This window comes from Calidris pugnax, unplaced genomic scaffold (assembly GCF_001431845.1).
Source record: "Calidris pugnax isolate Ruff unplaced genomic scaffold, ASM143184v1 scaffold351, whole genome shotgun sequence".
Lineage (NCBI taxonomy): Eukaryota > Metazoa > Chordata > Aves > Charadriiformes > Scolopacidae > Calidris > Calidris pugnax.
The window spans coordinates 288,233-314,395 of record NW_015091067.1 but is presented as its reverse complement, the minus strand read 5'-3'; the positions used below and the strand labels follow the sequence as shown (position 1 = coordinate 314,395).

Here is a 26,163-nt window from a genome sequence, read left to right as displayed (position 1 = left end):
CTCCAAACTTGGCAGCTACTGAGAAGTTGTGCGCTCTTCTCACAACTTGTCATCCTCCATCTTTACTCAGACATTGCACTTGGCTACCTTTTGAGGCTTAAAATTAACATGTTATTATTGTTTCTGAAGACCCTTCAGACTTCAACTCCTACCTATTGGAGAAATTTTGATTTCTGTTTATGTACTTGCTCATAATTTGGGTTCTGTTTCCAATCTGTCACTTGCTAAACCATCTGTGCCATCTGGAATGTGCCTGGCCCCAATTTGGTGGAATTCTCTTCCTTATGAAATTCATGAGATTCAGCCTGCAGATGCTTTCTCTGACAAATTTACTTAATTTGGCAGCTTTAAGGTTTGCATTTTTTCCGTTTCTAGGACCTCATCTTGTTCCTGCTATTATGCTATAGCTGGTGGAACATGGATAGGTACAAAACACAAGAAACCCTCTAGTTTCAAGAGCTTTGACATACAAGTGAACTCAAATATTTGGGTACTAAAGATGCTTATGAGCCCTTTTTCCTTTAGAATGCCATAAAATCATAAGCACTTGAGAGTGCAAGTGTAAGGTAAATGAAATTCCCAGCTGTGCAGAGGGTCACCATCAGGTTTCTATTCCAGATTAAGTGGTGCTACAGATAGAGCTTCTAGGAAGAACTGGAATAGCCAAGACATTCTTTCAAATATTCTGCTGAGGTGACTATACTTTTACCATCAGTAGATAAACTCTTCTATCTGTGAGAATCTTTACCTCCTGAGTAACAAAACCATACTGGAGATATCCTGAGGACTTGATTTTAGGGCTTTCCAACCCAACTAGGTTGGCCCAGCAGGCTCACAAAGGCTGATGAAACTGGCCAAACTTTTAATGGATTATCTGGATGACCCCTTGCTAATCATAGTATGCTGGAGCAATTGTGGGTCAAATGGAGATAAACAGGGTCTACGTGCTCCTACATTTGGCGTTATAAAGGCTACTCACTTCTCAATACCCAGGATGAAAAACCTTACAGGAAAATTTTCCTACTGTTTTATTTGCCGACTCATCCCTTTTCTGGATCAAATTCAGCTCCTAGGAACTAATGTTTTGATGCACAAATGATGGAAAAATTCAGTCCAAAGGGCACTGTTCTAACAAAACAGCCCAAATTAGAAATGTATTAGATTTTATATGAAAGAAAAATCAACTTCTCTGTAAGTTTTCTTCTACCCCCTGTCAAACTACAAGTTCCTTCATAGAGATCATCACATGTGAACACGTAGAGTTAATTATGTTAATATGTATTCTAGCACCTAAGAAAAGTGATCCAATTTCCAGGCGGGTAATCCCACCTAGCTGAACTGACGTGGAGAAAATGCAAAAAAATAAAACAGGTAATAAAAAAACCTGAAGGCAGATGGTACATTAAGTCCATCCTGCTGTGCTTCCCTGTTTTTCTCTGTCACTTCCCCATGGCTGCCACAGCAAAATCCACTTCATGTTACAGCCTTAAACACAAGTTCTGCTGGTCAGCATTTAGTCTGAAAATTGTCAGAAAACGTTCAAAGTGAGCAGGTGGTCAGAGAGAAACCCTACCAAACCAGGGTGTGTTCTACACTGAGAACGAGAGGGGACACAATTCACAGCGAACTCCACTCAATCATCCTTACAGCTATCAACATTGCCACCTACTTTGTGTGGCCATCACAGCTTTTTGGATAAAACCGCTATAGTAGGACCACAGCAACCAGGGAAGGGGAAAATAAACAGGCTCTGCTGGTTATGTTTGCTTCTTCAACGCAGGGAGACAGAGAGCTATATTTTGCATTATTAACAGCAACCCAACTGCCACGGCTTGAAGCTCCCACAAAGATCAGATGATGAACCTGACACCAATTTGTGGAGCAGCTCTGTATTTCCACGTCCCAACTTTACTGCCCCCTTCAGATATAACGTTAGCTGTTATTGTGATTACAGTTGTGTTTAGTAACCATAAAACACACAAAGAAGCTATATAAGGTTAAAAGGTGCCATCTGAATTTATATTTGCTAATGTCATTAACGTAAAAGGCTCCTTTGGAAGACCCAAATGGCTGTGGTTTGGATTGATGCTAATGGGCAGCTTCCCAGCAGGAAGACGATGTGTGCTTCATCACGATGCTGGAAGGAGTTTGTCTGCTAGCCAAAATCTCTCCCCCACTGTTTATAAAGCCCTATCTCACTGAACTATCCCCCTTTTTACAGTTCATTACTGCGCAGTCTTTTAAAGGGGTTTGGCTGCTCTTCAATTTCATGGCTTCAGAGTTGCAGAAAAGCACCTTTCAGGGCATCTAACCTCCCCTCCAGTCTCACGGCTGCTCTGTGCACTAGGTAATATTTCACTACATCTCCTGCTCAGAAATGCCCTGTCCATTGCTCCTGTGATAATCCCAAGCGAACAGAAACCCCATCGATCCCGTGTACCGCAAGTCATTAGAACTGGGGCTGCACATCATTCCCGCCAAGTTGTACGGGTCAGGGCTTTAAACATGAAACAGTTTTTCAGTGGATTCAGCACTCGCTTTCAGAATAATGCAGCCTATAAATTGAAAGTGCCTTTATTTATTGTCCTCAAGGAGTATTGCCGTAATTTAAAAACAAAGCTGGTATTTGTCCTTTTCATAGGCTACTAGGATCGTGGTGAAAGGTATCACCACATTGTTATGTGTTAACTTTTTAATTCTTCGACCAATTTTTATGATTCCTTTCAAATAATGGATCTCCCTTGTGTACTCATATTTTCACTTTTGATTGTAGGCAATTAATTTTTATTACCATAAAAAAGCCTTCTGAAACCCTTTCATGATGAGCTTGTTTTATTTATCTAGTAATTAGCCTGTGATGAAAGCGACACCTCTAATGGCTCAGTCAAAAACCTTCTACTGGCAACATGTATAGATCTGCTGTGAGGGGTTAATCTTTTATTAGATTACAGTTACTGTAAAAGCTGGCATGTCATTTAATAGGTTTTCTTAATTCCAGTCTTCTACACTCTAAGAAATAGCTAGAGGTAGATGCTAAAAAAGGTCTTCAGGCTCTACTGCAGTCTCAGATTTTCCTTTGCATGAACTGGTAATTACTTACAGGCTTTTTTATAAATTAAAAATCCTTTTATTTCCTTTCCAGCCAATGCCATCAACATTTTAATGAAACATTTAGGCGTTGCTGAGACACACAAACTATTTCTTGATTGAATTGCAAACATCAGTTTATACAAATGCGTATGTGCATGGCTTCCACAGGCTCATGCTGGCCACCAGCGCTTTCAGCCACAATCTCTGGCATGAAGGAACGTATTTGAATTTGCAAGATGGTTTTGAAAGAAAAGAAAATGCATATCCTCTTGGGGTACCACTCAACTGAAGGTAAAGGCTATTCTGAACTCTGGGAGGGCCATGAGAGCCATAAATAATCTGACTTGTCTCAGCATTAAAACGCCCAATACAATTAGTTCTATCCCTATGAGATGGAGATTTTATTTCTGAGCCCGCATTTCACTTGACAATGCATCTTGTTTGTGGGCAGACTCCATCCTGGGCCTCAAGTTCTCAGCACCAGGTGGGACTGAGAGTTGCTGAACCAAAAATCTCTGCTGAGGCCTGTCAGGCGTGTATACATAGGAGTGTATATTTTTGTGACTTTGGTAGTTGCTGCAATAATATTTTTGCTTACTGACTGAATACAAATGTTATTTAACAGTTTCATGTACTGCAGGAGGAACCCAAAATGACACTAGCCTTATAACTATGGAAAACACTAAAGAAAACTCAGGGAAACAGATTATAATTTCATATCATGGAATATGCTAAGGAGAGAAAAAAATGCTGATTCCCAAGGATTTTGCCATTTTTCTTTTCAAGCCTCTTTCTAACGCACTTACAAATGCATAAATTGTTCTAACGCTCTTTAGGTCATAAAAAGCAAATCGGTAGGGTAAGAACTGCTTTTTCTTGTCAAGTTGGGCACCCTACCTAGTTACAGAAATGAAGACAGTCTGCTTCCTTCTCACCACGCCGTCGTGATCAAAGGAACGGGATGTGAAAATCTCCCTGGCTGGAACGTAGCGCTATTCAAAGCCCTTTGTAGGCACCTCCCAGCAACACACAAGTGTCTGGTGTGAGATGAAAAGAGAGCGCATGTATTTATTTATTCAGGATGGCATTTTGCAGCCCCCAAAGAAATGTATGTATGCGTGTACGCGTGCATGTGTGTCCGTATTGGGGGGTTGCTAAGGAGGAAAGCACTGTCTGTGGGGTTCTCTCTTTCCCCTGGGCAAAACCTCAGCCTTGAAGAGGACTCTCAGGCTGCTGCTGGCTCCTGGCGGGGCTCTGCCATCCCCTCCTCTGTTACCAGGCAACATTATCAGTGATGCTGCACATGTGCACCGGACATTAATTACCACTTTCTGCTTGCTGTTTGTATTTTCATTTATGCATTTTCCTGTAGGAACATGAGGCTTTCTTGAGCCAATGAGATTTTCATTGGAAGGATGTTCGGACCCATAAGTTAACTGGTCTGGGGTGTGAAAAGTGCCCTGGTGCAGGGAAGGCAGAAGGCCCCTGTGCTCCTGCTCAGGTCCAGCCATGCTGCTGTGGATGCCCCCCCTGCCCGCAACCCAGGGCTGCCTGGCACAGCACCCGGCTCCCCAGGCTCCCACCCGCTATGGCAGGTGTTTATCATGGTGAGGAATTAAACCCTCAATCCCCCAAATAAGGGTCGCGTTGGGATCAGTTGGAGGTTTTACCTGAGCTGAGGATTTTGACGTGCAAATGCGTTATCATCCAGATAATTGAGGTGTGACTTTGGTTTTGTAGGAACAGATGTCAAGGATTGGACATGCGACAAGGCAGGCAGTAGTTAGGAAGTAATTTAGTGCATGTTGTGGTGAGTGCACGGTGATCAATTCCCCTGGGCAGGAGGGACAGGCACTTGAGGGACAGGAATGACATCTATACAGCAACACCTCGTTCCTTCCCTCTGATATATGAAAAGGCTGTTATATGAAAATCCAGAGATGGATTCAGGACACGAGGGTGAAGCGTGTGGTGCCCCCCACTAGGCAAGACAGAGACACAGCACTGGCCATTCCCTCTCATCCCACCCAGAGACCTCATTCCTCAGCTCCGGCTTCCAGCTTTAATCCTACCAGCTTTAATTGCAGCCAGCTGTTTAGGGGAGAAGCAACGGGCCACACACTGTACGGCTGTGAATGAGAGTCCCGTTGGGGCGGGCGGGGGGTGGCGCTGAGCTTGGCACCCGGGGGACCGGGTGGCATGTGGCATGGCCACCTCCTCGCCTCTCTGCTGGCCTGCACAAGCATACATGATGAATAGAAATTCTGTACAAAAAGAGACTTTGGTCTGTGAAGCAAAACGTGGAGAATAAAAGGAAGCAAACTCGCCAGGCACATCCAGCCACCCCTCTTGTGGTGCCTCCATTTCCAGGCATCAACGTCAGAAACACCCCAGCATTCTGATTTTGAACAGGCTGCTACTACCTGCCTTCCAAAAACTTACTCCCCGACCTTCACAGTGGTTTAGATTTAAGTGCCCCAAATCATTAGTCCCATTTAAAAAGCAGGCAAGGTTTTACTGTAGGAGACTGTCTCACCACCGTAAGCAGCATTATTTTTTGGTTCAGAAGCACTCTTCCATCACTCCTCCATGCTAGTGTAGACTCTGCATCCGCGGGCAGCCTGCACTCTCTCTAGTCACCCATATAATAGATGTGAAAATGTTCCAGAAGACACAAGATATGATTTCAGAAAGGGAGAATTATCTCTCTGTCATTACCCTGCCTCTGGTTTCACTGCAATGACACAATACTTTCAGTCTCTTACAAGAACCTCCAAGAAAGAATTTAGGGTATATGTCTCTTCTAATCCTCATAAATCTGGAATTACCCCAATTACCAAGAAGAGACATCATTCATGATGACTGTGCAACAACCTTCTCAACATCACTGTCACTACACTGACAATTTAATTAAAACTGCTGTGCATTAAGTTATAATTAGTTTGTATCAATAAGGAAGACAGAGATTTTTTAAAATTCTCAGATCCCGCTCATCAAAACGTACCTCACCACTGCTACCTGGGGATTACAGCAATTAACAGATTTTATCATTCTTAAAGATACATTAATATCTCAAAAGAAAACCGTCATCTTCATATGTGATCTTCATGCCCGCATATAAATGGGGTTGACTAGGAATAATCATCTTTACCACAAAAATCACCACCCTGAGTGTATGAACGTCATGTTCATTATATAATGCTCCATATTTTTTGTCCTGTGCTTTGCTGCCTGACATAGAAAACAAAGAGGGATGTGAGGGAATTAGAAGGTAAACAATGATTGATTTTAAATTTATTGTACTTTTTTTTTGCCAGCAGAAGACTGCTCTGACACTCGTGTGTAAAGCCCGAGCAGCTGCCTCGGCACCTGTGGAATTTGGGGAGGCAGGTGCTCCCCCAGCGAAAGCTGATGCTGCCTCTGCCCAGATCGGAAACTCAGGGAACTGTTTCAGCAACTTTTGCCACATTTTGTTACTTTCTTCAACCATGGAAGCAGTGCCACTGAGAAGCTTTGCTTCACTTTTTCATAAAAGTATATTTCTAACACATGAGCCTTTAATGCTTCAGTATCGAAAAGCAACTAAGTGGACCCCAAATGCGTTTTCTAATCTCATCTTATTTAAGCCAATCTCAGGATTTCTCAGAGCCTGAATAATGATTTTCAAGCACTTAGGACTGCGATGCCTCCAGCTGGGGATCCGATATCCACTTATTTTATTTACTAAATTACTTTACAACAACTGCTCGCCTTTTCACGTGTCTGATCCCTGACATCTGGCCCGAGGCTGTTCCAGTGGGAAGGCTGTGGCACTCACTTCAGTCAGACCCTCTGCCATTCTTCAATGCAGACACGGAGCTCTGACGATATCCTGCCCTCAAAAAGCAGAGCTTAAGCCGACTGTAAGACACGCTTGGCCCAGGGATGCAAAAGATGCTGACATAGTAAAGGAAAGGCCAAGCAGCAAAGAGAAAAGCCATCTCTGAAGGAGGTTGAAGCACACTAGGAAAGGCCAAGCAGCAAAGAGAAAAGCCATCTCTGAAGGAGGTAAGCAAGGAGGGGGCAAAAGGTTGCCTTTGACCTCCTGTTCTTTTCTGACACGCTGGTCTCTCAGGAAAAAGTTCAAATATGAGCTCTGTCTACTTTCCTGGCATGCACCTGATTTGCAGTCCTTAGCAGACAGAGGGAAGCAGAAGAGTAGGGCAGATTGACTAGTTTGCATGCAATTAGTGGAAAGAAACAGGCAGTGCTTTCAGTGTCAGCAGGTAGAGCAAGACCCAGTTCTCATGACCTACTGTCATGACATCTAGAAAAGAAAACCTACACCTTAAGACCTGGATGTTGTGCAAAACAACCCAGCGCTGGGTGGAAAAGCAGGGAATTGAGGAAGGAAAGCTGACCAGGAGGTTAAGTTGTCTTGCCAGCATAATGGGCTGAGAAGAAGGTGGCCTGCAGCATCTGTGCCACTGCTCTCAAAACCTGTGCTCTCATGTTCCTTGCTGTGAATGCAGAGCGTGGCTGGGGTGTCCTGGCCACAGCCCTGAGCTGAAGGATGCTGCTGCCTTAGAGCTACAGGACTATTAGAGCTGCCTCTATCAGTAAAGGCAAAGCAAAGATAAGGTGGTCCTGGAACCCTTTCCCTGTAGAATGGCGGCATCCAAAAAAGCCCATGCCTGTAGGATGCCAAACACCTTAGTCAATGGTGAAGAATCACAGTTGATGCATGTTGAAGAGGAAGCATCAGGTAAGAGGGAAGGTTTGCCCCAAAAATAATCATCTGGGAGAATGGTTCTCTGTTTTGCTTTGTTTCCATAAGCAATTCTCATCTAAACGTGTGTTTTTCTGCTGCTGCTGCTATATTTCAGACTGTTTTTTTCTTTCTGGGAGCAGCGTGTGTCATCTCCCAACTGCGAGGTTTATGTTCTCCTCAGCTTGCGTACCAGCTGCACGGCAACACGCCGCAGGTTGCCAATGAACACAACTGGAAGCCGATGAGACAAGAGCATCTTTGAAGATTCAGGCGCAGTGTTCTCCTTGGGGTGACATGCCATGCCAGATTAAAAGGCCTCTGCATGGTCACCTCCTGACGCAGGAACCTCAAGGTTGCTTAGGCTTAAGAGCCAGATGAAGACCATTTGACTTGCATACCCTCTCGAAGCACCACTCCTAGGGAGAGGCTTCCAAAATCATTCAGGTTTTTGTTTCAGTGCTGTCTAGTTTGTAGGACAGCATATATCATCTGTAAGGTCACCCATTCACCTCACACACATAACTAGACCTATGTCCCAGATCTTCCTCTTCCTAGTTCTCCCTCTGTTCCCCAAGTAATCAAGCAAAGCCCCATGGAAACTGATGGTGTTAGATGCAAGCTGGATTGGCTCTCAGCTGGATATCTCACTGTGCTGGATATCAACACCGACGGGTCTCAGACTGGTGACTGTGTTTATTTGGAAAGCCTGTGCAAAGCCATGCTGGCCATGGGGTGGGACCTGTCATGACAGCACTGGGGTTGGGCCTGCTTCATGAAAACAGGATGATCTTAACATGAAGTTAGGCCATGATGATGGAGTCAGTGGCATAAAGCCAACAAACCCCCACTGGGACATGCCTGCTTTGGGGGGAAAAGCTGGTGAAATCTTCAGTCTGCAAAAAAGACAGGCAGCTGCCCAAAGCAGCTGGTGTGCCCGAAGCAGCCTGCAGGAGACAGCGCTGGCGTCCACACTGGCAGGACCTTCCTCTGTGCTAGACTTAATCCTGAGCCTCCTGATCAGACAAACTCCTGGTCAGAAGTTGGCAAATAATTCCCGAAAGAAATGGGGATTTTGCTTTGAATTGTCTTTGCGTAAAATGTTGGGGGGGTTCCATTTAAAAGGGAAAAAAGCAGCCACATTTTGAGGGCCATCAAAATAAAAAATAATTTCGTTTTGACTTTCTTGAAGACAAATGTCCCCCAGGATTTCCCCTTTTTTCAAAAATTGTGGTATCTTTAGTGTTTTCACTTTTATAGAAATTAGTACAGGTCACCACCTATTAAATCAACATTTTAAGTTAAAAACGTGTTAAAAACCCCCATTGTTTTGAAAGAAAACTCTCTGAAAAATAGATCTTTGCTCCAAAAAGAGCTGTTCCATGCTTGGGGAGAAATAAGAAATACTGCTGTGGTTTTTGGATTAGGAACTGAGACATGACATTGTGCGACCTAGAGACACGAGCTCCCAAAGAGCGCAAGGTTAGCCCTGGAGCCCCCTGCAGACATACTTGCCTGTCTCCCAGACAGCAGATCTATTTCAGCTAAACGAAGACTCTCGAAAATACAAGCTTTTTTTGTGTAAAACAATTTTTCTCTTTCCTGTACTAATTCCTCTGGGTTGTGGAGGAGCGGTGTTCAGCGTGGTTGGTTAATTTTTATTAATGTGATCTCTCCCTCTCCCTTTATTGGTTACATATGGACATGAAGTTGATTAGCCAAGGGAAAAGTAAAGTTTCACATCATTTGTCTTCTCTTAAATTTCCATTGATCAATCTATTCAACATTATCCATTTCCCATTAATTTTCTATTTGCAGCACACCTTATTTTTAGAGCCATAGTTAGCAAATTGATTTGCTGCTCTTAATCAGCAGTTTCCATTTACAGCCCGGGAAGTGGGATTAACTCAGCGTACTTGCTATTTCATCTCTGTCAGCAATACCTCACACTAAATAATTCTTACGTTTGGTATGTTTTGCTGATTGAGTTTGCCTTCTGGAAGAAGAACAAGCTATATGAAAGCACAGCCTATTCATCGGGCTCCGGGCCAAGTCTCTAGCGTAGGCAGAGATTATAGGTCTTTCCAGCAAGGTTGACAGGGTGTGTAAAAGTCTAAGGAAACCAAAATATCTCTGTTCAAAGTCACAATGCAACAGTGAGAACACCATCGCCTCCTACATTTACACTGCCTTCAGCCCCCACCCCCCTGTCAGAGTTTAAATGCAGTGAAACTCGATCAGAGACTCTACTTATCTGATGTTATTGCTCTGAAAAGGCGTCATAAAGGCAGGATGGGATTTCTTCCAAAGCGTCACAGAAGAGTGTTTGAATGAATTAGGAGATAATCTGTTAATTCATCAGATTATTCAGGCATAATACACACAAATGATAAAATAAGAAACTTTGCTGTTTTTCTATTAATGGATTCACATAATGCTGCCTTCCCTCCTGAGAGTTGATTAAAATGTAATTTAAATTGCTCCTGTCTTAGAGCTTCATTGTCTATTATCTTGAACTGAGGCAGAGGCTCCCTATCGAGAGGATGTTTAACAGCAGAACATTAACTGATCTCCTCACTTTTATTTCATTGGAGAAAAATTCTCCATCTTTCTCAGCTGATCTTGTTCATTATGGAAAGATGATGAACACAGGTGATAGCATCCAAAAGAGATGAGCTTGTCAGTAACTCATAGGCTTGGGTTTTTTTCTTTCTTTATTTGGCAAAACGCACCACCAGCTCCTGTTTCAGTGGACCAAAAATGCAACACAACAGAATGTGATCTATTGCTGTTCTTGCAATTCTTTTGCCTAAATTAAATAAATCTCAGTTGACATATATTAACTTCAAACAGGAATAAGCCTTATTACAATACATCATTGCAAAAATGCGAGTCAGAACTTTCTTGTTCGCTACATACTGTTTAATCGATGGAAACTATTTCTAAAAAATGCATTGTGTCAAAATAATTTATTTGAAAGGGAGAACTATTTGCTATATACTTGGATTTATGTTTCAAGACTTTTATTTTTCCTTTCCCTACTGAAAATAAGATTTGGCAACTATAACCGTTCCTCACGCAGACTGAGTGAAAGTAACACTTTTACTTTCTTCTTTACCCCAGTGCAACGCCCCCATCCAGGAGATAAAAATCGTTGCATTGAGCTCTCTTACTGTACCCTAATTCAATACCCAAGTCGATCGTACCACTGCAATAGAAAACAGCAAACAGAATTCCATAACAGAACTCAGTGAGGGCTGCTGTATGTCCATTTCTCTTTATGCCTTGATTCTAATACAAAACCAGAAATTTTTGTCTTTCACCCTGGGTCCTGCCATAGTGCATTTCCACAGAAACTCGGCGCTGTTAAGTCAACTCTAAGGAGTAATTCTGTAACCATCTTCTACCACACAGCCCCGATGCTGATCTCCGAGTCTAACATTTCTGATTCTGGTTTTGCTCAGTATTAGAGCGCTCCACGCAAAAGCTCATCTCACTTCTATCCCCTTTACACCATTAGCACTTTTTCCACTTGCATGACAACTAGGCAGCATGAAAAATTTTAAATGTTTCTTTCAGAAACACTGTGAAATCTTACCATCTCAGAGAAACATGACTCTTACACCGCAAATCTGACTTAGGGACTTGTACTCATCAGGTTCCTTGGGAAACAGCACACAAACATCAGAAAAAGCTATGCCTATACTATTTAATTAAGACTCAAGAAGATCCCCAGGTCCTGGGTTGCAGTTGTCCACATCATCCAAAAGCAAAAGGGTTCCCAGGCATAGGGAACCTCCATCATCAGGGCTACCAAAGTGCTGCTGAGCACAGTGGGGACCCAGCCACCCCCTTCTGCAGGCTGGGAGAGCTTCCCAGCCTCGAGATGTCAGTAAACCTCAGCAGCCCACTGCTTCCTGCCCGTTGGCATCAGCTCTCAGGACTGTTCTCAGGCACGCTTAATTTAGTAGTGCAGATACTAGCATAAATAGTTTGAAGCACTCACGAGAGACCTGGAATAAGAGTAAGACCAGCTGGAACCACTTCCAGAGGTGCAATGTTAAACACATGCTGAGTGGGAGCAAGGCTGGGGACAACGAGAACTGCCTGAATGATCCATTTCACGTATTTTTACACAATTTGAAAAGATGCAAAATACTACGCTTGTTTATTTATATCGCGAAAAAATAACTGTCAACTGGACACTCTGTGTTGTAAGGCACTGAAACACAGCATCAGTGGCAAGTATTTCAGGGGAGCAGTTTTGCTGTGTGCTCAAAATGCATTTCCTGGTTAAGAAGGGATGCCATATTCCCAACAGCATAATCAGATGCATACAAAACATTATTTTGGAGAAGTCACAACTGAGCTGTAAGCCATTATGTATGAAAGCAAGCTTACAGGAGCAAAGAAGAGAGAAGTAATCACACAGCCACAAGCATAGAAACAAATTTGCATAAGGGTAGAGTCGTGTTTATGGTTGACAGAGCTAGTAGAAATCTGTTAAGTAGATTAAGTAGAAATATGCAGTCAGACAAAGATAAATTATATTGTTTGGCATAGTATTAAATCTAAATTGTGGTTTAAAACACAGAATGAGGAAAAATCAGAATTGCTGTAAGGGAAGTTGAAAGAACTCGGCATTTCACCACAATAAAAGGAAATTTTTTTCCTGCTTCTTCAAGCCCCATTATGTAGCATTTCTATTTTAATCTCTGAATTTGAAATCATTTGCTTTGAACCTCTGTATTCTACACTCAAAGTAGGTTTCTATTCAATTATTTCAATCATCTACCAAGTTAGCCTAACTGCATTTCCTATCACAGGGAAAGGGATTTGAAGAACTGTATCAAGAGGGATGTTGAAATTTTCGTGATTTGGTTCTTCTGGTCAAGTCTTCTGAAGTAATTACACCTGCCAACAGGGGACTCAAAATCTGATAGCGCATGAAAACTGAGAAATAAGCAAATTAAAGTAAATGTAACATGAGCTAAATTGATAAGTTTTTCTCACTTGCTGGTAATTATGATTTTAACACTGGCAGGGTGACTTTTGCATTAGGTATCCCCTGTCAGTCAGAGCTGCACGTTCACTCACTCAGTCTTTTGCCAACCCAGTTCTGAAGAAAAAATTCTGATCTTCATTTTGCCTTGTGCATATATATGTAGTAAATCTTACAGCAACAATGTTTTTGCTACGGAATGATGATGAGTTTGGTGTGGTGCAAGAGGTGGGGAGCTCTGGAGCGGAGCAGGAGGTGCTGAGGACCTGACGTCTACACTGTATGTGTTTTGGGGGGGCTTCTTCTGATTAGCTCTAGCACCCATCAGTGGCTGAGGTACATCAGCCTGCTCCCAGGGCGCAGACTCCAGCCTCGTTTCATCCATGGGGATCAACTTGCTGCACACTGAGAAAGCTCCCTGATGTGCACCAACGTGGGGGATGGGGACAGGCAGGACATTAACTTCAGGAGTATCTTCCTAATTTGAACAAATATGCTGACCTCCCCTAGACTGATGGTCGGAATGAGAACCAGTGCCTGAAATCCAGAGCGCTCTCGGGCAGAATAACAGGATATTAATTAAATACAGTACTTTGAAGTCACATTAAGGGCAGCCACTTATGCTTCAGGTACCCAAGAAATCAAGAAACTGATGACAGTACTTGTTTAGGGTTAGAAGACTTTACAGGTAAGTTAATAGAGGAAAAGATACTGAGTCAGATGTGAAAATGTTCACAGAAACTATCAGCTTTGTGTTCTGTCTGGGAATGTTCCAGCAATAAACCACTGCAATTTCTGACATCTTCCCATCTAAACATCTCAGCAGAATCGGTGCCTCTTCATGTACAAGAGGTGGGCTGAAAAACTACCTGAAAGCAGACAGCATTCATATGTAAGGTTTATACACTGCTGGATGTATGAATTTCAAACTGCTTTACATAGTCCTCGGCGTGCAGCTCTCGCTGCGTTCAAATGAGTCGCACATGGCTAAACCACCATGAGCTGCTTAAAAGACACCCCCCCTGGGTCTTAAGTGAAAATTCATTGTTTAAGTGTTGATTATTATTTTTTCTCCACTGAGATTAATTAAGGTCTTTACGGAGCACAAGGGAAAAGAAGAAAGAGGACCTGCTTATCAGATTAATTTTTCCATGTATGTGTGGCTAATTTTCAGTTATGGCTGAGCTACACTGAGCAGAAAAGTCAGCACGCACACGTGCAGGGACACGTCTGATCAGGGACCTTAAAGTGATCAATCCAGGTAACGATGTTGATTAGCCGAGAGAGAAATTAGAGTTGAAAAACCAACAAGACATTCATAACAAGGGACACAGCCCCTTGCATGAAAACCACTAGAAATCAGCGTTAGGCAGCCAGACACCAAAAAACTTTGAAAGTATCAAGGTGTCTATGTTTTAACAGAAATACTATTTCTTGCTATCTGTAGATCTACTTCCTCTGCAGGAAGAGGTCCACTAAATAAAGCAAAATCAAAGAACAAAAATAGTTCTTCCTTTACTGCAGCACAAAGGGAGGCAGATACGAATTATGGGACTCCCCTATCCATAAAACCCATGTTGTTTTAGTCCATCTGAGGTTCTCTGTATAGAATTATACTCTGTGACTGAAAATCAGTGCCAGAAAAACACAGTTTAAGCAAAACTGCAGGTTAGAAATCAGGATCTAACTAACCCTTTCTCGTCCCATGGGGCTGATTTGCATGCGACTGATTTAAAATGCAGAATAATACATGAACTGCATGAGCAGTTTAAAGGTTTATAAAATATCCTAATTCTCTCTGTACCCAGACAGCTAATTTAGATTTTTGCAGTGGATTAACTCACAAGCAGTCCAAACTCATCTTTCCATTAACCCATCTTGATTAGCAAGATCCCAGCCGCTGTAGGAGTGGCGAGCTCCTTCTCAGACATACTCATTTGGCGTCGGTGGCTGAAGTGCCCCAATTACTGTTCTCTTTTGTGACTGAGAGTCATTTTAAATGGCTTCTGTAACCTGATGTATGGGTTAGATGGGGAGGAAAACCTGCATTCACATCAGCTTAAGAACTAACCGTCACGATCTACGTTAATTGATGTGGTGCACACTCTCAAAAAGGCAAAGTCATGGTCCCAGACAGACTTTGAAGGGCTAGATCTCCTCCCTCTGCTCTAGATGCAAAGGATTGTGACACGGACAGAGGGGAGACTAAACAGTAAAATCCTTTTGAAACTTAATGCCTGCTTACAGGGGCATTCAATTAATCAGTTCCTGTGCACCTGAGGTAACATTAAATATTGTCCCAGCAGGGTGTCCAGTAATTTGTTGAGTAATAATTACAGCTCCCAAAGAGGACCCAGCAGGAAAACTGTTTATCCATCAGTGTGCTACTGTTTGTACATGGCCATAGGATAAATTGTCTTGGGCAGAGGAGAAAATATGCAAGCACAAAAGCTTCAAAGCTTGCTTTGGTGCTCTGATACTATCCCCAAGATCTACAGTAGACCTACCTTCACCCATATCAAAAAACACCATGATGTATGAATAAGCTTCACAATATTTTGATACGTGCCTGACCAGAACATGGTTCTAAATGAATCATTATTTGGAGCCAATATTGCCATTTTATCTGATGATAAAGCATGGTCTCCATGACGAACATACAGTTGGCTGTTGTTAACAAGCAGTGAAGCAGTGACTGATATTCAGAAGCACTCTGAGTTGTTGACACAATCAAAACTGACAACAGCCACCACAAATAACTAACAAAAAGTCAGTTACAACAAAAGTTAGTTACTAACAAAAAGTGGTTCTTATGTGCATAGGGTGATGTGTGCTGATCCAGCCTCTGTTATACCTCTCCACAGCTCCTTTTTAGATGTAAGCTAGAGAGTCAGTCACTGGGGGGAGAATGTACCACTCAGACAACTCAAAAACTGACTACAGTGTCTGTATAATAGGTTTTGTCTCTGCCTAAATTTGCAAATAGCCTGAAATACTGACTTTGAGCAAATATGAACTAGCCCATTCCCCTTACTGGGATGCTTAGGAACAAAAAGTACAAAATGAAGCATTGAAAAGATTGGAGTAGAATATAAACAAATTGTCTCTCAAAATAAGAAAAAATAATAATAGTGCCCACAGTGAATGATTCATTTTCCTATTTAGTCCAATGTCATATATTTTTAAATAATCTGCAGCTGCCACACAGATGTTGTAGCATTTAGGTGCTTTGTAACAAAGCTTGAGCCTTGTCACCTGTCAACTGCTACGGTCATGGCTGTGGTTCATGTGTCTATGGCATATACCTGAACTTCTCTGAGTGTGTGGGTATGTGAAAATCAACCTTTGACTTACAAGGAGATAACTGTCTCAGAGGAGCCACAGACATGCACAAAAATCAAACTAAGCAGAAGACCAACTGTCTAGAACCCCAGATTCTGCCTGATTCTTGAAGACCTCTCTTGTATCAGTGTTTTGGGAAGGATTCCTGTTTGTCATCTCTGCAGAAGGAGGTCCTCTCCTGACTTTCACAGTGGAGAGCTCACGGGCAGCAGTAATCCCCAGTTCCCTGCCCCCTGTGATTCTCAACAGCGGGCTGGAAGGCCTGCCATGGGGACAGGTATACCATTCATCACTAGGTGTCACCTTGGCTTCTTTCAAAAAATAAAAAAGAAACCCAAACAGTTCTTCATAGCAAAACTACAACAACAAGTTTTATTTTTAAGGCTAGAAAGTTGTTTGGAAATCTAAGCTGACCCCCTGAAGAACAATTTTTGTGGGTAAGGGTAAATGCAGCAGGTGTTAAATTTGCTCACTTAAATGCATGATGAAGTCATATATAAAGAAATTGCCTGCTCGGAAATGGATGTTCTGGGACCTTGCTTAGACAAAATCTCACAACCCTGTCCTTTGTCAGGCACCACCTGGCCCTTTCACACTTCCCACTAAAAATAAAATAAGAAAGAAATGACCTGACAGAGGAGAGCAAAATGCAATTAGTTTGCAGCTGGTACAATCATTTTAGAGAGGACAATCATTCCACGAGGTGTATCTCCTTCATGTATCAGGAACAAAGAACTGACATGGCGTGGGATGGAGGGCATCTACCCACACCCTACTCCTGTTCAGGGAGCATTTTGATATAAAAACTGTGCATTAGTCCCACTAATATATAGAAATATATATTTAAAATTTATTGCTGTAGAACAGACTTTTTGCTGAGGATGCAATAAAGACAAAAAAGCCAAAATGCTTATTGGGCACCCCCAAACCAGCCTGTTTTTCAGTTCAACCAGTAGCTGGCACTGTTTTATCTTTCCAGAGCTCTAAAGGATTATGGCCGATAAAATGAAAACAACAGCAGAACTTTTTCAGCTGATATAGATGACTTTGCAGCAGGCATCAGCAGTAGCATTTACTTTCACCAGAGATGAAAGTGGCTTAATAAACTGTGTTTGTGTCAGTGCTGCATGATGCATGTGCACAGCATCGCCAGCCGGAGAACGGCATCCAGAGGCAGCACAGGAATTGATGGCTCAGGCAGGAGAATGATGGTTACGCTGAAGGAGCAGGACTACATTCTTCAAGCAGAGGTCATTCCTCCTCAATTATTTCCAAGTTTCAGTTCAATTAGCTGATGATTGTTAAGATGTCACTCCTTGGGCTTATGATTCGTTTATACAATTATCAATTAACATTATAATCTGTCCTGTTCTCCTTTTTAATTATGTAGCCAATATTCTGCTAAATATGCTGAAGCAGAAGTATAGACATATGAACCAGGAATAGATACAATCAGATAAAGAGTACTGTGTTGGGATATTATCAATATCATGTGTTTTCTGGCAGGAGCAAAATATGAATGATGTTACAAATAATTAAAGTTGTTAAGGTTTTTTCAAGGATAAGTTGAAGAGATGAAGATTTAAGGCTTAGAGAAGACATGCACAAAAGGGTCTGTGAGACAGTTCTGCCCACTAATTATGAGAAAAGGTAAATCTAACATTCCTATTTATTCTGTCTGGGAATTCAATAATACCTAGACATCTAGAAAAGTAAGATATGTGAAAACTGAGAATCTGTAGAAATAAAACTAATTTGGTATATGGTCCTGAACAGAAGTGGAGAAGAACAGGGTGGTGACCACACTTAGTCTGTGTTATTCTTGTAGAAAGAGGAAATTTAATAAGACTCAAACAAGACCTAATCTAGCTCTACCGGGGTGGGGGGGGGAGAAGGAAAAAGAAAGACTGCACACTGCTAATCTGAATAACTTAAAATGGAATAAACAAAGTTAACCAAGCAGCTGTTCCCTAGGGAACCTCCTATACACTCTTCTGCATTGTCTAGTATATTGGCCATTCTCAGAACACAGTATCAGATTAGATAAACCCAGCTTGATGTTAGATGTGTCAAATTGGATGAGCTGGTATGTTCCTACAATATAAAAGTTCTTCCCTTATTAAAAAAAAAAAACAACTCACAACGAACTAAGCTAAATCAGTTTCTAATCATGTAGTTTTCAAAGTGTCCATTAAAACTAATGTGTAGAAGCAGTGGAGAAAAAATACAACCAGGATGGATGTGCTAAGATTAAGGGTGTGAGGGCAGTATATCAAACATGACTTGACTCTTTTCATTCAATACAACATGATTGTTAATGAGGAACAATCAATAAATGTTCTTCAAATAAAACACCAGAGAGCTGCATATGAGATAAGCAAATAACAGGAATTTGCCAAGAGGGGATGCACCTTTGTTTTTACAGTAACAATTGCTAATGCCTTGATTTAGATCCAAAGGACTCCTGTAAACTTTGTTTCTCATTCTGTTGCATGTAGTTAGTTGAAAATCCAATCCTAGGCATTCCCAGCTAAAGGAAATGCAAAATAATTCCAACAGCAAATATTTCAGTGAAAACAAGGACCAGGGTTGATTTTCTGTGTAAGTTAAAAAACAAAATTCCAATCAATTAGTTGTCTATCCCATAATTGCAGAGAGATTACAGAAATTTCAAACTTAAAACAAAAATATTTTTCCTGAAAGATGTCTCCATTTTGTTGAACAGCTTTATTCCTGATCCATATGGAAAATCTGAGGTTACGTTGATCACACTGTCCTTCAATTTTTTTGTGAAATTGATATATTGAGCAATTTATATTTTATTAGGACAAACAACACAAGCTTGAAAACGCTTTGACTCAAATGTAAGTTCTTATTCTTTAAAATATGTAAGAATTATAGATACATATTTTTGGATAGATAGATAATCTTTTTCTGTGCTTCTGTACACAGGGACGTTTAAGTGGAAGTCTGCAGATAAATCTCCAGCTAAAAATTAAATGACTTTACCAGCTGTCCACAGCAGGGACAGCCTGTAGCTCATCTATTACCTCATCTGGTCTCATCGGCTATGTATGGTTTGGTCTAGTGAACTCTAAGATGACAGATCTCTAAAAGACTGTAGGGTTTGGGTACTGCTGACAGTTGTATTTGTTATTTGTTGGGTGGCACACTTCCCTCTCTGTCAATACAGAACATGATTTTTAGATGCTGCTAGAGATGCTTTTTTATTCCAGATGAAACAGAAGGCAGGAGAATAAATATTATTTTGTAGGAGTGAGCCAAGGATTTTCTCTCAGTTTCCATCACTGGCAATAATTAATAATATATCTTTGTTTAAAGTTCAGGAATTTTTCTTTCCATATCTACTTGTGCTCTAAGTCCCTCCAGATGAAGGTTCTATTATGGCAGACACCTACGTTCTTGGAGCTGCTGCACCGTTCCAAAGACAGGGAAAACCCTGTTGGAAGTGCACATCAGATATTAGGCAGATGTCATGTTTTTGAGAGGTTCTGGATAGGTAGATCAAGGCAAGAACTCTACTTGTTCTTCCCTGTAATGCAGGGTGAAATATTTACCATAATATAAAACTTTCAACATGAACATGAAGGAGATCAGTAGACACTTCCAGTGCCACAATCTGTACTGAAAGTCAGGAAAAGCATTCAGAATCCACAAACTAATGTAACTCAGGGTTTTTTTCCCCCTGCTCCTTAATGCTCTCTAAGTTGGACCACTCAGCAGCGCCCATAAATACCAAACTGATGAAATCAAACTGATGCACATACGATACCCAGTCTATACCCACTAGATGAATTTCAGGGCTCTTGGGAGTCAGCGTGAGGAGCTGGGCTGTGTACAGCGGGGCTCCAGCTGCCCCAACACAGGGGTCTCTTGGGGCAGTAGACCACATTGATTTTATTTCTTACTGATTAGTACCACATCACCATTTTTCACACAGAGTTGCACCCGCACTGTCTCACATGACGTGCTGCCCATATTATTTCATAGGTAGGGCCAGTCAAGCAGGTCCCGGCAATACAAGGGTGATGGGTCCCCACCAAGCTTCTGTTGTCTTGGGTACCATCCTCTTCCTCCCAGCAACAGCAGTCACTGCTAATGGCCAAGCAGTGGTGGAGTAAAGCAGAAGCCCTCAGCCCATCTGCTCCCCTGCCCAGCAGGAGCTCAGCCGGACCCAGGAACCGAAAGCTGGCTGCAGTGAGGGAACTGCTACCAAGGAATCTGACTGTCTACACCTGGCCTCTGCACGCCACAGCAGTTCCATTAACCAACCAAACCTGTGCTTTTGCCCTCCACCTCGCTGACGGTAGCAGCGCATCCACCTGCAGGGAAGGGGCAATGCCAAGCAGAAGGGCAGCACTTCATGGACAACCACATCTCCTACCAACGCCTGATTTTTTTCATTAGCTTTTCCTCAGGGGCAAAATATCTATCTCTATGATAGCTGTAGCTTTTCCTCAGGGGCAAAATATCTATCATAGAGCCTGTGCTCAGCTCAGGAGGAGGGCTGTAATTCGGCAGCCTGGCAGGAGCATTGGGCAGCCATGCCTCCCTGCAGGTGCACAGGTACAGAAGGAGCCATACGGTTCATCCCACTGTACGGCCACATAAGAACAGGAATAATTTAATCCACAGTGACAGCTGATGCGGGTGAGAATTTAGAGACAGCACTTGAAACCCAGGAGCAGCAGCAACCCACACCTGAAAGCTCTCCAGCACATCTGCTGGAGCGTTGGTGATGTGACTCCAGAGCTGCCATCCCACCCACCAGCCCATGCTGCTGCTTTGGAAACCTCAGCCTTGTCCTTCTCATGAAAGGGAAATCAGTCCCGGTCACTGGACAGGCCTTTCCCCATTCGCACCATGATCCACAGAATCTCTTAACATTATAAAACAGGATTAATTACAGGATGCACGAGAAGCAAAGAAATGTGATTCCCTGGTGTGCGTGGTACCAGGGTGAACCCCACACACCCACCCTCGGTAGAGCGACCAGTCTGCAGAGTACACAATTTAAAAATGCCAGAAATCAAAGATCCCTTCTTGTTAGAAAAGAAGCAACCCCCCACATTTTGGAGCTTTCAGGAAAATGAAATCTACTAACTTGGCACTGACTGTCATTTAACCTGCAGGCAAAGCTGCCAAGACCTTGTAATTACAAGTACCTGAATTATACTGCAGGTATTGATCCTCCATGGTGTGGAACGAGAGTGATGTGTTGACCCCACTATTCCTTTTTACAGAACAGCTGGGGTTTGACAACAACAGAGAATCAATGTTCTGGGTAAACTGTTGTGGTTTGTTGTTTTTTTTTTTCCCCTCCAGTGATAACTCAATTTAGCAGCTATAAAGCAGAAGTAAATTCTTTGCCTGATTGTATTTGGGTTTTCAGAGACTTGCTGCCCTACTGTTTTAGAAAATAGCCCCGTCTAAAATTGTCGGAACACTTTATTCAAAATCACCAATTCCCTCCCATCAGTCTTGAGTGGGCCTCATTGTTATGAGTCTTGTTAGGATGTTTCAACTGAAAAACCATATTTCTATTCCAGTTGTCATGGAACAGCCGTTCTCTCCTGGTGGAAAGAAGAGCTGGCATTAAGCTGTGGAAAAAATGTCCCATAAATGTATTCTTTATTACTAAAATCAAAAGCTTGATTCTGCCACGTTTACACAAGTTGGCTGGCTGAGTTTAATGGAAATGCTCTGCTTGATGAAGGAGGGGAGAACTGCTACCAAATAAACAAATTGTAAATAACAATTAAATAAAAAAAAGAAGTTCTAAGACTATTGAGGTTTCAAATTTAGGCTCACATCCTACAATCTGCTTTGGGTACACTTCAATTTGGCTCCATGCAGAGCAGCTTGGATGACTGTCGTCTTAAATTGGAACTAATTGCTTTGCTATCTGTGCAGAGGAATCTGCCCATGTATGATCTCCCGTTCCCTTGCCAAATTCCAAGATGAATTTCTTGAAACACCTAGTGAGAAGGGAGGTGAAGGTACATGGATGGGGATACAGCATACCTACTCCTCACTGTAGAGCTAGCACCCAGGAACTAATTGCTTTGCTATCTGTGCAGAGGAATCTGCCCATGTATGATCTCCCGTTCCCTTGCCAAATTCCAAGATGAATTTCTTGAAACACCTAGCGAGAAGGGAGGTGAAGGTACATGGAAGGGGATACAGCATACCTACTTCTCGCTGTAGAGCTAGCACCCGGTGCCGGTGACTCTGCTCTTGGTTGGCCAGCAAAGGGACACCACAGTCATTTTGGCAGAGAGACACGGAACATTAGGCAGCACTGAATCAGTTAGTGGGAGTTTAGAGCCTGAGAATTAAGAGTGCAAGGAAAGAAAGTAATCAAATTCCACCGAATATATGGCTATGAGAGGATAGAAAGAGCCATAGTAATGACTCATTTTCAAAGTTACAACTTAGCTTCGTGCCTGTCTGAGGTTTGATTTAAAATTGCTAGTGCTTCTAGTACAGAAAAAAATGAAAATGAACAAATAGAAATGCCTTCTAAGTTTGACCAGCGCAACGCATAAGCAACAGTTCCAGCTCCGGAAGTGATATGTTACGACTCATTACAAAGCTACATTCACTCTGAATACTGACGCTGAAAAATTAAGAACCATCATTTTAAAATGTTCATCAACTTATCAGCAGGAAGAAGTGCAATGTGCTTTTTCACTGGCAGTAGACAGTAGTAACTATTATATATATGAAGCAACATATTAATCTGTTGTTAGAAAGGTTCCTTGGCATACATTTCAAGCTACCTCCAGCTTTGTGTCAAGAAGGAACAAAAAGGGAGGTTCACTCCTAATCGGGTTTTTCATCAATATCAGGTGATAACGTCTAAAGTTCCAAAAGATGTAGTCTACTTACTATAACCTCTAACTTTCCCTGGACAATTTTTGTAATGCACTAGGGTGTCTGCCCCATTGCATTTTACATCAGCACATGAACAACACACCAGGAGTGGAACAATGTGAAATAAAAAGAGCTCAGTATCAAAACCACGGACATACAGATGAGAAGAAAAGAAGAGATAGGAGGTAGGGAAAACAATTGTGGGGTTTTCCACAATTTCGAGCTCTGTGTTATGTAACTTAGGTTTCATACCTTGCGTAGTCATGAGGTATTGGGAGAGATAATAATAGACCTTAAATTCTTATTCCTTGGCAACTTTTAAACTTTGAGGTGTGAGAGGGGTATATCAGGGCTGGAAAATATGATGTGGGAACATCTGGAGACAATTGGCAGAGTGTAAAAATAGAGTATATGTCCTAATATTTTTTCTTCTGTTTCCAGTGTCTGTGATTCTGTGCTAACAAGCAGGTTTTTTTAAAATCAGCTTTTAATAGCAGAGTATCAAATTAATGAGTATGACTGTGTTCGGTCACGTGGTACTTCGTAAGCAGAAGGTTAGAAGAAATATCCTTTCTCTCACAGTTCAGTACCTGCTCATTCCTGGTACAGCCAAACATCTTCTCACGTATTCCCGATGCACCAAGCATGTTCCCAGAAGCCACAGCCAGAGCAGGACACCTCTCCTGAACTGATATGCAAACCCCTGTTTATCTCTCTCTCCATACATGCAAGGTCTTAATCATGCCAGTAACTCTTCAGACATATGGCACAAAAAAAACAAGTCTAGGGTTTGGGTTATAAGGATGATTCCCAAGGGCCAGCATGAAAGCTTGTTTAACTGCTATTTGCAAATCAATATGAACCAGAGGAACCGGGCAGGTCCAAGTCTGTTTCACAGAGGATGCTTTGGTCGGACTTGAAATCTGTATTTTCTCAGAAAAGTCAACTGTTGTTTTCTTCAAATGTGCTCATTCTGAGGAGCCTCCAGGGCACACTCAGGTTCATGCAGAATAAGTGGTTCCATTCCTGCTAAAGCTCACCAACTCTAAAAGGCCTTTTCATCTGACAGCGCTGCTGAAAGGCAGTTGGTTTCAATTTATAAAGAAAACCCTCAAGAAGACATTAAGCCACCACATTACTTAGGGCCACCAGCTCTGCTGTGACTGCACATCTCAGATCTCTGCACAGGACATGGGCAAGGCAGAGTGAAGGGCTGGGGAAAAGGGGCAAAAGATGGATGAAGTCTTTTGAGGTTAAATGGAAAATTTCACTAAGGAAGTGGGCAGTTAATCAGAACAACATCTCAGCCCTGCCCTGCTTAAACCAAGACATCCCTCCTGGCTGGGTGCTACTCAGCACGGTAATGCCACTGGGTAGGGTCTGAGAGCTAAGCAAATGTGAGATGCAAAGAGAACCCACAGAAGGAGAAGAAAAATACATGAAAGATAAAGAAACTCTGTCAGAAAAGTACATGAGACAATAAGAAAACCCAACTTAGCCGAAAACACCCAATATGAACAAGGGGGATTTGAATCTATGATTCCTAATAGGACAAAATGTATAAATGATTCTCTCTCAATCTCATCTCTCCCAGGGGAAGTAAGGAAGAGGTGCACAGAAACCTTTCAGTGTGCGCTCAGTCTACCTGCTGAATACTCCAGAATTATGTCACATTCCAATAAAGATAACAAGTAAAGAGCAAGGGCAAATATTTCAGTGTACACTAAAAGGGGAAAGAAATATACCTATTGCATTGTCCTGTGGCAAGCAATGATGTCCTACTATGTGCTCAACAAGGCACTACCATAGTTCATCCACTTTGGTAATAAGTAGAAAGTCTGCCTTTCTGAATAGAAACAACGTGTTGCTTTGCTCCCTCATAAAGCCACCGTGATTATGTGGAAACAGCAGGGGACTTCTGCCTCCCCAGGAGATAAGCTCCCTACGTGAGCAGAGTGCTAATCACTTACATAGCACCTATCTGCAGGGCTTACACTTACCACACAGTTCGGAGTGAAATAAAAATCAAGTCATTTACTCTTTGCCGCTTAGTTTTTTTCTTTTAGAATCCTGAAGACAAGAAAGAGGATCATTTTTCCCCCAGTTCAGTGAGCTAGACTGGTTGAGGAGTGAAGAACTTGCCCCTAAACACTGGGCTAGCACTGAGGGTGGGGTTTAGATCTGCAAGATCTCCCTAGAATTTTGGGGAAGCCAACCCCTACATTGTTTTAGTTTTCCAAGGCTAAAACAGTGGTTTTGCTTATCTTCCCTATGTTTAGATTTTGAATGCATTAGGATCTAGGATGGTATTGCATGCCTACGTACAGAGTATGAATGAGCCTTTCTGCTTGAACACAACAGGACTATTATTATCCCTAGAAATGCTAAATTACAGAAAGATTTCCTCAACTTTTGTGCCCGCGTCCCTGGTACTTGAGGATGGGTGGCACAACCTCAACGATGTTGTATCTGAGAACACCTCTTCTGGCTGTAGTAACGTCACCCTTTTCACCTTAAACAGCCCTGTTTATCTGTACGTTTTGATTTCCAGTGGCTCCTGAAAGGTGAGAGAGAGACTGATGGGTCTGTTCATAGGAAGAGAGGAAGGAGCTTCCTGAAATTAAGGTTTCCTTATATTATTCCGTTACTGAGGGCAAGACTGCTGATGTGGAGAATGTAGGGCTCCCCAGCAGTCAGTGGGACTCTCATACCAGAGATTAGCCTGGTCACTATACCCTGTGACTGTACAGTCACTTTGTCACAGTCACTTCACTACATCTAGCACTTTGCTATATCGAGCCTTTTAGCTTCTTCCTGGCTGGGACCAAAAAAAGGACAATGGAGATCCTTCCTATAAAACACTCAGTTCTTTCTGCTGTGGAAGAAGTGAGTGAGTCAAGAGCTGCAAAAAAAAAAGCCTGGATTCATTTTCTTTCCATTTTCCCTTGTACAAAATATTCTCAGTTGAGATTAATGTCTGTTCCTGATCAGGCATTACTTCATCCAAGAAGGAAGGAGAACTACTCAGCCATCACCCAGAGAAATGAAAGCAATCTCAGATCAAATCATCATTCTCCTGCTTTGA

The 26,163-nt window shown here is 42.2% G+C and overlaps 1 protein-coding gene and 1 long non-coding RNA gene across 3 annotated transcripts in view; one reads left to right on the top strand and one right to left on the bottom strand.

Moving 5' to 3' along the window:
* Positions 1 to 7,088, top strand: part of LOC106896747 — a 72,946-nt gene extending 65,858 nt beyond the window's left edge. Inside the window, exon 4 of the long non-coding RNA XR_001413673.1 lies at positions 6,411 to 7,088. This is a non-coding gene — a long non-coding RNA (uncharacterized LOC106896747). The remainder of the gene's footprint in view (positions 1 to 6,410) is intronic.
* Positions 1 to 26,163, bottom strand: part of TMEM108 (transmembrane protein 108) — a 170,194-nt gene that overhangs the window by 39,659 nt on the left and 104,372 nt on the right. The gene's annotated exons all lie outside the window — the stretch shown is intronic.